The 12,914-nt window shown below is 45.5% G+C and overlaps 1 protein-coding gene and 1 non-coding gene across 7 annotated transcripts in view; one reads left to right on the plus strand and one right to left on the minus strand.

Annotated features, from left to right (window-relative positions):
- The window catches only part of eef2k (eukaryotic elongation factor 2 kinase), a 63,544-nt gene extending 50,874 nt beyond the window's left edge, over positions 1 to 12,670 (minus strand). For 2 of the 6 annotated variants that reach the window (XM_041206262.1, XM_041206259.1), the window contains exon 1: positions 5,692 to 5,817. The gene's annotated coding sequence lies outside the window, so the exon portion shown is untranslated. Of the gene's footprint in view, positions 1 to 5,615; positions 5,818 to 9,400; positions 9,415 to 9,588; positions 9,669 to 12,466 lie in introns of those variants that run through there. The other 4 variants (XM_041206261.1, XM_041206255.1, XM_041206256.1 and 1 more) reach the window with 3 other exon arrangements.
- Positions 12,671 to 12,765: 95 nt separating this feature from the next.
- Positions 12,766 to 12,847, plus strand: trnal-uag. Its single transcript has one exon. It is a non-coding gene; the product is annotated as a tRNA-Leu (tRNA).
- The last annotated feature ends 67 nt before the right edge of the window (positions 12,848 to 12,914 follow it).

Consider the following 12,914-nt stretch of genomic DNA (forward strand, 5'->3'; position numbering starts at 1 on the left):
AATACACAATCTTCCACAGAACAATGTTTCTAACTAGTAGTGTCTTTGCTTCTGCACAATCTTCAACTAAACGACTTTTCGGTAGCGCCATGTGCAGTGCTCGTACTTGCCAAGGCAGCTCCCAGCACTTTGCAGAGTGCTTTGTTGCAAACGTGGTTATCAGTGCATGCACAGTGAAGGGTCACCAACAATGTCCATATGCATAGTAATTGCACTAAAGCAAAACGGCTGGTGGCACTATTCGGGTAAATCCCCTATTTTCCAACGTGTGCTAAAACGAAAATGCAACAAAATGCTCTTTAAGCAGGGGTAGCTGCATATTTTTTTTTAAATCGTTCATGAGATGCAAGTGTCACTGGCAAGGCCAGCATCTGTTGCCCATCCCTAATTGCCCTTGAAAAGGTGGTAGTGAGCTGCCTTTTTGCAGTCCATTTGGTACAGGCGCACACACTGTTGCTAGGAAGGGAGTTCCAGGATTTTGACCCAGCGACGGTGAAGGAACAACGATACATTTCTAAATCAGGTTAATGAGTGACTGGGAGGGGAACTTGCAGGTGCTGGTGTTCCCATGCATCTGCTACCCTTGTCCTTCTAGGTAGTAGAGTTCACAGGTTTAGAAGGTGCTTTGTCAAAGGAGGCACAGCAGATTTTGCTGCAGTGCATCTTCTATATGGTACACACTGCTGCTACAGTGCACCTGTGTTGAAAGGAGTGAATGTTTAAGATGGTGGATGAGGTGCCAGACGGGCAGTTTTGTCCTGGTATTGAGTTTCTTGTGTTTTTTTGGAGCAGCACTCATCCAGGCAAGTGAAGAGTATTCCATTATATTCCTGATTTGTGCCTTGTAGATGGTAGACAGACTTTGGGGAGTCAGGAAGTGAGTTACTCACCACAGAATTCCCAGCCTCTAACTTACTTTTTAGCCACAGTTTTAAATGGCTGGTTCAGTTAGATTTCTGGTCAATGGTAACCCCAGGATATTGATGGTGGGGATTCAGCAATGGTAATGCTATTGAACATCAAGGGGAGATGGTTAGATTCCTTCTTCATCATTGCTGGGCACTTGTGTGGCACAAACTTTACTTGCCACTTATCAGCCCAAACCTGAATGTTTTCCAGGTCTTGGTGCATGTAGGCATAGACTGCTTCAGTATCTGAGGAGTTGCAAATGGTACTGGACATTGTGCAGTCATAAGCGAACATCCCTGCTTCTGCCCTTATGATGGAGGGAAGGTAATTGATGAAGCAACTGAAGATGGTTGGGCTAGGACACTAACCTGAGCAACTCCTGCAGTGATGCCCTGGAGTCGAGTTGAATGGAATGGTCTCCAGCAATCACCACCATCTTCCTTTGTGCTAGGTATGACTCACTCAGTAGAGGGTTTCCCCCCTGGTTCCTACTGACTTCAATTTTGCTAGGGCTCCTTGATGCTACACCTGGTCAAATGCTGCCTTGATGTCAAGTGCAGGTCATTCTCACTTCACCTCTGGAATTCAGCTCTTTGGTCCATGTTTGGACCAAAGGTATAATTAGATCTAGAGCCAAATGCACCTGGCAGAACTCAAGCTAAGCACTGACGAACAGGTTATTGCTGCCTAATTGTCACTCGATAACATTGTCAATGAAACTTTCCATCACTTTCCTGATGAGAGAGAGTAGACCGATGGGGTTGTAATTGGCCAGTTTGGATAGACCCTGCTGTGCGTGTACAGGACAATTTTCCACCTTGTCAGGTAGAGGCCACTTGTAGCTGTACTGCAACATTCAATAGTCATTTTCAAAAGGGAAATGAATCTGTTTTCACCACCCTCTCACACAGTGTATTCTAGATCATGATGACTTGATGCGTAAAAAAAAACTCCCTTTTTTTTGCCAATTACCTTAGATCTGGTTACTGACCGTTCTGCCACAGGAAACAGGATTGCATTATCTACTCTATCAAAACCCTTGATGATTTTGAACATTGACATTACTATTCCCCTCAAGCTTCTCTGCTCTAAGAACAATTCTAGCTTTGCTAGTCTCTCCATAGAAATGAAGTCCTTCAACCCTGGTACCATTCTAGTAAATGTAGCAAAACACAATTTGATATTTTTATTCTTGCATCTCTCTGCACACCCTACTGCCCCAATGCCACCCCCACTACAATGTTCTTACCTTTTTCTCTAAAGGCATTGCTAAAGCTCTTTTTTAAAATTATTCTCCTACTGAAGGCACTGCCACTCACTGGAGTAGTTTCACAAGCATTCAACGCTGTTCAGTACATCACCTATGTGCCTATTATTCATATAAGCCTGGCTGTGAGAGTGTAGGCAGGCAATTGCTTTGTGGAGTGTCACAACCAAGCCTGATTACATCTTCTCCTAGCACTTTGTGACCCATGTGCAACTCCTTCAGACAGTTCCAAGGTAACTAGGAACTGCAAGCATCATAAGTTAGAAGGACAACTGTGCATGGTTTAATGATGCACTACATCAAAATGCAAACATTATTCAGTTTAATAAGTGTATTTTTTCTTGACATTTGGAGCTTGTATTGGATTTCCTACAAACAGGCTTATGCCTTCACTTCCAACACAGCAAAGATGGTACATGGTAGGAAGAACCTGTATTATCACAAATTGCTGATACTTATGCTGTGAAGCGGTTCTCCAGAAACTCTGACAAAGTAAAGCCAAGTTGCAAGTTGTAATTACTGCAAACACTGGCTCTTCAGAGGGATTTAGGCTGTCACTCTAGTGTTTGTGAGTCATATGCCCCTTCCCTCTAGGCCTTTGACGCTGCCTTTCAAACCTCTACTGCTGGTTGTTGCAAAGTTGGTAGGCATGTGATTGGCACACCAGGTGTTTGCAAAACATAGGGTGAGTTGCTTCTGAGTAAAAAACACTGACCAATGTATCCCCTTGGAAACAAAATACTCACTATCCTACCTCAAAAAATTCAATATTAATTGCTTAAGAAACGTAGAACAGTAAATCTTTTAGAATTCAGTCACTGCAAATATTGTTAACTTATGCTTCAATCATATTGTTAAAATCCATTATCTGGATTTACCATTGTTGGATACCATTCAGCAGATATAAATGAAGTCTTCGTAGTCTTAAGTAGGTTAACTGTATGTATTTAACTACAAGAACTATGTACACATATACAGTAAAGAGTTCGAGCTAAGGGCTGTCTCCATGTTTGCTTGCGTGCACGGTTCTGTCCAATATTGGACTGACCCTGTGTGCGGGTTATGTGTTCTTTTCTATCACTGTGTGGGTGGTATTGTACTCAGTCCCACGTTAGCCAAATGTGTGCCAGACCCTTATACTACACAGGATAATGTAAGTGAAGTATACAACTAATGATTTTTAGACATCAATCAATAAGTTTGAAGATCCAGCCTTATAACAGTATCCATCATTACCCACTGAACCATCCACAACAATGCAAATAGTGAGAACTGAAAAGCTTAATACTTTGAAATACATACACTGTTTCTTTTTTAATATTGATAAAGGGCTTCTGTTTAAGTTTCTATTCTTAAGAGGGTCTGCTGTAGCTTAACTGAGGGATTGCTTGCTGTTACGAGTCAACAATGCTGTTTTCATTGCATCATCCAACTATGATAGGAGGCAAATTAGACGTAACTTGCACTGTGGTCTTTTTTCAGCCAACCCAATTCCTATGTTTCTATGGCATAATGACATTGCAGCCAGAGACAAATGTATCAGTGTTAAAATGTTTCAGGAATTTAGGACACCAGAAGAACCCCCAACTCTTTTTTTAAATAGTATCATGGGGTCTCGTACATTACTTAAAGGGGCACAGAGGGGTCTCAGTTTAGCGTCTCATCCAAAAGACAATACTAAAGTGCCAGAATAGATTATGTGCTCAAATCTCTGGAGTGGGACTTGAACTCAATCTTTTGATTCAGGCAAAAGTGCTACCACTAAGCCAAAGCTGACACCTATTTCTCCAAACTACTCCTGAAAATAGAATTTATTATTTTACTTGTTAGTTATGTTAGTCAAATGGCCTGCTGTTTCCTGCATTATATCTATCCCACCTTTAAAGTATATTGGCACTATGTTTGTCCATTTCCTATACTCTAGAACATTACTGGAAGCCAGCTATTCTCTTATGATAGTAGACAGTGCTCCCACAAATTGTCTTTGTGCTGCTGTTCCAAAAGGAGCCAGCATCAGGCATGCTTCTATACTAGCACTCTTACCACAGTCAGGAGGTTGTGTGTTCAAGCCCCACTCCAGCGACATAAGCATGTAATCTAACCCAACACTACAGTACTGAGAGAGTGCCGCTGTCAGAGGCAATGTTCTTCATATGAGATTTTAACCGAAGGTTCCATGTACCCTCTCAGGTGGATGTTAAAGATCCCATGGCATTATTTGAAGAGGAGCAGGGGAATTCTCCCACGGCTTGGTCAATATTTTTCCCTCAACATATTATCTAGTTAATTATTGCATAGTTGTTTGTGGGACCTAGCTGTGTGTAAACTGATTGCTGCATTCTAATCAGCTGCAAACTACTATGGGGCTTTGAGATAATGAAAGCTGCTACAGGTATACAATTTCTTTCTGATCTCCCTCAGCACCTGAGGATATATACATTCAGGCCCTAGGGTTTTGTTCATATTAAGTCTTTAACCCCACGCATCAACAGATGCTGCTATAACGTTAGCTTCAAAATTCTCCGAGGAAATTTGGCAGTGTGACAGAAACCAGACAGCAACTTAATGTTGTCTTCAGCATTGAATACTCGCTTCATAATTGAAATTACATAGATAAAATAATTAAATGTAATTTTATTTTCCTCAATTTCACCTCATCTTTTAGTCTTCTAATTTCTATTCCAAATACCCCAGTGAACCTTTTCATACACTAAAGTTTCTCACAGGTATTCAGCAACTCCTTTCTCAATGGAGTTAACCAACAACAACACTCTGATGGGAGTGTATTCCAGATAACTACTGCTCTTTGGATGGTGCGAGATCTATTTGCGACCCTCACTCCAATGTTTTGTATGCACAGCCTCTAGTATTATACTGACAATTAGAATGAGGTAACCTGTTTACCACATTCCCACCCTCCCTGCTCCTGAAGGAGTTGGATCAAGGCTACTCAACTTCTTTTCTCCAAACTAAATGCTTCTACCTAACTAGCAGCTAATATTGAAACGCAACATAAACACAAACTGCAAAAGTATTCGTCATATCATACTTAAATACAAATGACAAGTGCTATTCCTGATTTTAAAACAGGGACCACTTGGTGCCTTGGTCTTGGTCTTTAAACGCCAAGCCAAAAATTGCTGCGCTTTTGGAATATTTCACTACTTCCTTTTTTGAATTAAATTTTGCTTCAGTGACACTATTGACCTGTGCAAATAAACTGTTAAGTTACTTTATTTGCATGTCCTGTTCCCTCGCACTGCATAGTATGGAGATACTACCCAAAGCTGTTTACGCGTTGCACTCTGGATTGCGTCCATATTATCGACTCACTGAATACAAAGCTCCCAAAGGCAGTTGCAATCGACAAAATATCCGCAATAAATTGATACAAAAGCGGCCGACACGTGGCAGCAGACTGAAAGTGACAGCCACTTACCGCAAGACTTGGAATCTGAGAACACCAAATGACAGCGGAGGCAAGAAGCTGAGCAGTTTCATGAAATCCCATGTACCTGAATGTCAAGGGTGGGGGAGAGGCCTGGGAGAGACATTCAGATGCCCCCTCCCCGCTCACAGAGCTGCTGACCCGCCCAGTAAGAGTACTCCACAGCGCGCCGGCTTTACTGCACGTACACAGCTCCTGCGAGAACAGCTCAAACCCTCCCACAGCCAGCCTGTCACTAAACAGGAGGGGCAACAACCGAGTAAAAACAGCCTCAAGTGTTGTTGAGCTGCATTTAAATAAAAAAAAACTGTACTAGAGGGTCCTGCAATGCTTACTGCTGCCCCGAGTCACATACACTGTAAGCAGCAAGTTAATGGAATTTGCCCGTCATTAACAGGTTGTTTCCAAACTTCCCAACCCCCTCCCCGTCTTTCTTCACACAACCACATAAGTTGCACAGTGCTTGCAAATTATATAAGTGAAACTCATCAAATAGAAACTTGACCAAATATATTTCCTTGAAACCAAGGCAGTTTAAATACGTTATCACAACTGTTTTATTGACACAGCCAAGAGGGCTCCTTATTGTTAAATGACTTGGATTTGTATACCACCTTTCACAATCTCCCAGAACGTCTCAAAGCATTTTACCACCAGTTAAGTGCTTTTGAAATATAAACACTGCTGTAATTCGTCTTTTGGGGGAAGGGGGGTTAAACCCAGGCCCCGACTGCTCTCTCGTGTACATCACAGATCCTTACCATTACACTATTTCCGAGGAGACCGGTGGGGGGGGGGGAGTTCTCCTCAGTGTTCTGGCCAATTTATCCCTTAATCAATATCACAAAAACAGATAATCCTGATATTAGTATGTTGCTCTTTTGGGAACTTGCCATGCACAAATTGTCTGCCCTGTTTTCCTACAATGACTGCATTGGCTATAAAGTGAGTCCTGAGGTTGTGAAAAACACTAGACAAATGCAAGCATTTCTATATTTCTATATATCACGCCTTTGCGATCTCTGCATTGCTCCAATTCTAGCCTCTTGTGCATCCCCAATTTCCATCACCCCACCTTTGACAGCTATGCCGTCAGCTGCCTAGGTCCTAACCTCTGGAATTCTCTCCTTAAACCTCTCCATCTCTTTCTTTATGACTCTCCAGAAAAGCTACCTCGTTGACCAATCTGTCCTAATATCTGCTTGTGTGGCCTGATGTCAAATTTTGTTTGATAATGTTCCTGAGAAATGTGGTAGAATGTTTTACTACATTAAAGGCACAACATAAATGCAAATTGCTGTTGTTTCTGTGCTCAACCCCTTTGCTTAAGAAAAATCACAAATCTGCCCCCATTCCCTGCCTGCCATTCTGAATTATACACAAAGTAAAATCTTTGTCAGGCTAAATCGTACTACATTCAAAGCCAAAAGTCCTTGCTTTGTACAATCTCTATATCTTAACTCTTAATCCATGAAGTGAATTTACAGTTTGGAAATGTCTATTTATTTAGCTGCATTTATTATTCTTAATGGTCTCGGCATAAGGGCGAAAGCTACAGCACGAGACAAGCAGTTCAAATGTCACAGCTGCAAATAATGTTCAGATAACACACCAAGCCAGAATCTGTGACCTCCTGGAGTGAACATTTCAAATGTCAAACATTAATGTGCTTAAAGTTGATGTTGCTAAACTGCCACCCCAAAAAATAAAAAAAGGCTTAAACTGACTTGCTTTGTGAATAAAATTAAAGATATAAACCAAAAGATCAATAGCAAATGTAACTCTCAAATGCTACCAATTTCAAACTGTGGCCAAAGCCAAACTTGACAAATGCATCAAAAATAGAAAATGCTGGCAACACTCAACAGGTCAGACAGCATCTCTGGAGAGAGAAACAGAATTAATGTTTTAGCTCAGTGACCTTTCATCAAACATGAAACATTAATTCTGTTTCTTTCTTTAGAGATGCTGTCTGTCCTGCTGAGTATTTCCAGCATTTTCTGTTTTCATTCAGATTTCTAGCATCTGCAGTATTTTGCTTCTGTCAACAAATGAATGCATAGAATTACATCACAGATTCAGCCCAACTGGTCTATGCCAGAGTTTTTGCTCCACACAAACCAGTTCCAATGTTATTAGAACAGAATGTAGTAAAACTCACGGCAGCAGCGACTGCACAGATCCCAGGAAGTCTCCAACAAGCAGCTCACAATGGTCAGAAATCAACAGGAGCAAATTGGGAAGTTGAAGCAACTCTGAGAACATTATCAGAAATCAGTGTTCCCTGCTCCTTAAGCAAAAACAAGCTCCTGTAATGTTAATAAAAATTACCATATCTCTGGTTAGGCGCTGTAGCCAATATTCTTTAAAAGTTCATCAACATGAAATGTTAACTCTGTTTCCCTCTTCATAGATGTTGACTGAACTGCTGAATATTTACAGCATTTTCTATTTTTATTTCTCTAGATGGTCGTTTACTTTAACTATTATGGGTGTTAGCAACTCAAATTGGAAAACAGATGTAATACACAAAATTGAAACATAATAAGATCCAGAGAGGTCTTGACAGGGTGGATGTGGAAAGGACATTTCTTCTTATGGGAGAATCTAGAACTAGGGTTCACTGTTTAAAAATAAGGGGTCGCCCATTTAGACAGCGATGAGGAGAATTTTTTTCTCTCAGAGGTTTGTGAGTCCTTGGAACCCTCTCCTCAAAAAGAGATAGAAGAGGAGTCTTTGAATATTTTTAAGGCAAAGCTAGATAGATTCTTGGTAAGCAAGGGGGTGAAAGGTAATCAGGGGTAGGTGGGAATGTGGAGTTGAGGTTACAATCAGATTAGCCATGATCTTATTTAATGGCGGAGCAGGCTCAAGGGGCCAAGTGGTCTATTCCTGCTCCTAATTCGTATGTTTGTATAAAATGCGACATCATTCCTTACTCTAATCTATAACCATATTTAGTCCTTTCAACCACAAGAACTAACCCAGCCAAAGGAACACTCTTCTAATGTGAACAGAGAGGAGCAAGTATTTCTGGACCCCATCACCTTCTCAAATCAACAATCTACAAGCATCATCTATTTACTATGTTAAAGATGCCATACAAATGCAAGCTATGGTTTTGCTACAAGATCCTAAATGTCCTAAATGTGAATTATTGCTATACTATTCATTGTTAAAGTTTCCTAGTCCTGACAATAGCATAAACAAAAATGCTACATTGAATATTTTACTATCTGATGTTTTGTAAAACTTAATAGCCGAGTGTATGTTGTAAAATCAACAAGTAAAATCAACATACACTCGGCTATTAAGGATCCAAAGCTGCTGAATGAACAGCTGCTACCAGGATCACTAACATGTTGTAAACAGTTGCTTCCCTCTTTTCCCACAGCAACACTGGAGCATATCAGAAGCTAAATGGAACACTTTGTGCTGGTCCTCTCCAATGTGTATGAAAATCGGAAACTAGTTTCACTCCCCTCTGTTTCCCCATAGCCCAGCAAAGTTTTTTCAAAGTATATATCCCATTCCTTTTTGAAAGCTATTATTGAATCTGCTTCCAACACCCTTTCAGGCAGCACGTTCTAGATGACAACAGTTCGCTTTGTAAAAAAATGTTTCTTCACATTGGCAAATGAGCCAGAAACAATCACCTTAAATCTGCATCCTCTGGTGACTGATCTGCCTGCCAGTGGAAAAGATTTCACTTTTCAACACTTCTATCAAATCTCCTCATAACTTTAAAAAAACCAGAAAATGTTGGTAATACTCACGTGTCTGGTAGCATCTGTGGAGGGAGAAACAGAGTTAATGTTTCAGATTTGTGACTTTTCATCAGAACTCCTCTTAATGTCTTTGCTGTAAGACAATAACCTATTGATGTCAAAGGCACTATATATAAATATATGCCAGATCTTTTCTAAAGATGTATATATTTTAATTAATTTCTATGATCACTTACTGTTCAATATTGGTGTTTGATAATTTCCAAAGTATAGTATCAGGGAGCCATTTTGCTGCTGCTGTAAGTTCAAGAGAATCCTGTGGTACACAGAATAGAATCAGTAGCTAAAGCAATTTAAAGAAAAGCTTTACAATTATTATCTTGAGCATGATAGCAAATTTATATCGATGCCAGGGCAAGAATAAGAATGTCAAGAATGTAAGCAGTGAGGGTTCTCATCTGAGAATGGTCTGAAACACAGAATCTGAAAATGTAGCTAGACTAAAAGAGACATAAAAAGAGGTGGCACTAAAGCAGGGGGATAAGGCGGGGGGCAAAGGTGGAGGGGGCTTGGGGGACAATGGTGGGAACCTGAGGGGGGACAAGGTCGTGGGGGCAGAGTGGGGACAAAGGGAGGGGAGGCGGAGGGGGTACAAAGTCAGAGGGAGCAGGGCGGAGGAGGGGACAAAGGTGCGGGATGGAGCGGGGACAAAGGCGGGGGAGAGGGTGTGGAGGGGAACAAAGGCAGGGGAGGGGGGCAGGAGGGACAAAGATGGGGAGTCAGGACATAGGTGGGGCAGGGGGCAGAGGTGGGGACAAAGGGGGTGAGGGGTACAAGGAGGGGAGGGGGAATGGACAAGAGTGGGCCTTAGTTTAATAACTCATCTGATGGATGACACCTCTGATAGTGCAGTACTCCCTCAGTACTGCTCTGGAGTATTAGAGCCCTTGAAGGATCTTGAATCCCCTACCTTTTGACTTGGAGATAAGAGTGCTACCAACAGTGTCACTTTAACATGGGCTAAGTGTCCTTCCTTATCCATAATTATTGTCATCTTAACCAGGACTGAGAAAAGAGGCACTCGAGATAAGGTATGATGCGTCTGGGACAAGGGACCATAGACTAACACTGGTGAATGAAAGTTCAATAGTCAAGACAAATGTCAAGAAGAACTTCACTCAGAGATTGACACTTGGAACAGCCCTTCAGGTGGGTTGGTAGAGATGAGAACCTTACACTCATTCAACATTCAGTATCATAAGAAGTGAGGCCCTGAGAATTGAAGGGAAAGTATTTTCTCTTCAGATTACACTTCCACATATGCTGATTCAGACAAAGACGACTCTTTGGAATAATCATAGAATTACAGAATGTTACAGCACAGGAGGCAGCAATTTGGTCCATTGTTTCTGTGCCCTTGCCCCCACTCCTGTTGTCCTCCCTCTGCCCACACCACCTTTTTCCCTCTTCTCCCCCCATCCCCCTGCCTTTGTCCCACCCCCTGGCCCCTCTCTCCTTGCCTTTGTCTTCTCTGCCCCTCCTCCCCTGCCTGTCCCCTCTGAAGCCCTCCCAGTTCCTTTGTCCCCACTGCTCACCTCCCCCTGCCTTTGTTCCCCCCTCCGACACCCTCTCCCTGCCTTTGCCGCTCCTCCGCCCCGTTCCCCACTTTGTCCTCCTCGCCCACCGGCCCCCCTTGACCCCGCCCCCTCTTCATCAACTTTCCCCCACCAACCCCCTCCATCCACCCGACCCTCCACTCACCCGACCCCCCCTCCCCCTTCCCCCACCCTGTTCTCCCCCCCTTCCTCCCGTCTCTTCCCACACCCCACTCCCCCCTCCGACTTCCCTCTCTCTTCCCTCCCCCACTCCCCCCACCCCCCCACTCCCCCCCTCTTCCCACCCCGCACTCCCCCCCCTCTTCCCACCCCCCACTCCCCCCCCTCTTCCCACCCCCCACTCCCCCCCCCTCTTCCCACCCCCCACTCCCCCCCCCTCTTCCCACCCCCCACTCCCCCCCTCTTCCCACCCCGCACTCCCCCCCTCTTCCCACCCCGCACTCCCCCCCGCTTCCCACCCCCCACTCTCCCCCTCTTCCCACCCCCCACTCTCCCCCTCTTCCCACCCCCCACTCTCCCCCTCTTCCCACCCCCCACTCTCCCCCTCTTCCCACCCCCCACTCCCCCCCTCTTTCCCACTGCCCCACCTTTCTTCCCCCACTCCCCCGCCCCTCTTCCCCCACTCCCCCGCCCCCCTTCCCCCACTCCCCCGCCCCCCTTCCCCCACTCCCCCCTCCTCTTACCCCACTCCCCCCTCCTCTTACCCCACTCCCCCCTCCTCACACTACCACCCCCCCCGTCGCTTCGCCAAACTCTTCCCCCCCCTCTCCCCCCCCATTTCTTCCCCACCCACCCCCCCCATGCCCCCTCTCTTCTCCATACTCACCTGTCTTCCCCACAATCACCCCTACTCTCTTCCCCACACTCCACCCCACACCCTACCTTTCCCCAGTACCCCGCCTCCTCTCTCCCAACAGTCCCCCCTCTCTTCTCACACTCCTCCCTTAATCCCATACACTCACCGCTCACCCCACCCTCTACCCCACAGAGCGCACCCTCCTCTTCACCAAACTGCGCCCCACTCACCCCCTCTGTTCATCCCCCCGTCCCTCCCTCCCTCGGTTCACTCCCCTCCCCCTCCCTCCTCGGTTAAACTTCCCCTCCCTCCCTATCACCCTCCCTCCCTGCTCAGTTCAGACCACCATCCCTCCTCGGTTCACCTCCCCCTCCCCTCCCCTCCTCCCTCGGTCCACCTCCCCTCCTCCCTCGGTCCACCCACCCCTCCCCCCACCCCGGTTCACCCCCCCCCACCTCCCTCCCTCCCTCGGTTCACCTACCCCTCCCCTCCCCTCCTCCCTCGGTCCACCCATCCCTCCCTCCCTCGGTCCACCCCCTCCCCCCACCCCGGTTCACCCCCCCCCACCTCCCTCCCTCCCTCGGTCCACCCACCCCTCCCTCCCTATCACCCTCCCTCCCTGCTCAGTTCACCCCCCTTCCCTCCCTCGGTTCCCCCCCCCCTCCTCCTCCTCCTCCTCCTCCTCCACCTCTATTCACTCACCCTCTCTCCTCCGTTTCTATTCACTCGCCTCCTCCGACCCCCTGTGGCTGAGAAACTCCCCCTTTGACAGGCCGGGTCGCGGGTCGATTGTTCCGGAACCGCTTCCAGGGCCGAAAGCAACCGGACAGCGAAACATGAACCTTAACCTCCCGAGGACGAAGCAGTTGTGGCCCAGACTCGGATCCGGGCTGCAGATTAATACCCTTTCCCACCGCTTGAGGGAGCCCGAGCCCGGGCGGGAGGCAGTGCGGCTGCGCGGACACGGGGAAATACCGGCCGGGAAGCGCCTTTCACACTGCGGTAGCGTGGCCGAGTGGTCTAAGGCGCTGGATTTAGGCTCCAGTCATTTCGATGGCGTGGGTTCGAATCCCACCGCTGCCAAGGGCATAGTTTTTACATTATCCTTCAAGGAATAATAACTCAGCGTGAAAATTCATCGTTGATTTTT

Source organism: Carcharodon carcharias, chromosome 15 (assembly GCF_017639515.1).
Source record: "Carcharodon carcharias isolate sCarCar2 chromosome 15, sCarCar2.pri, whole genome shotgun sequence".
NCBI lineage: Eukaryota > Metazoa > Chordata > Chondrichthyes > Lamniformes > Lamnidae > Carcharodon > Carcharodon carcharias.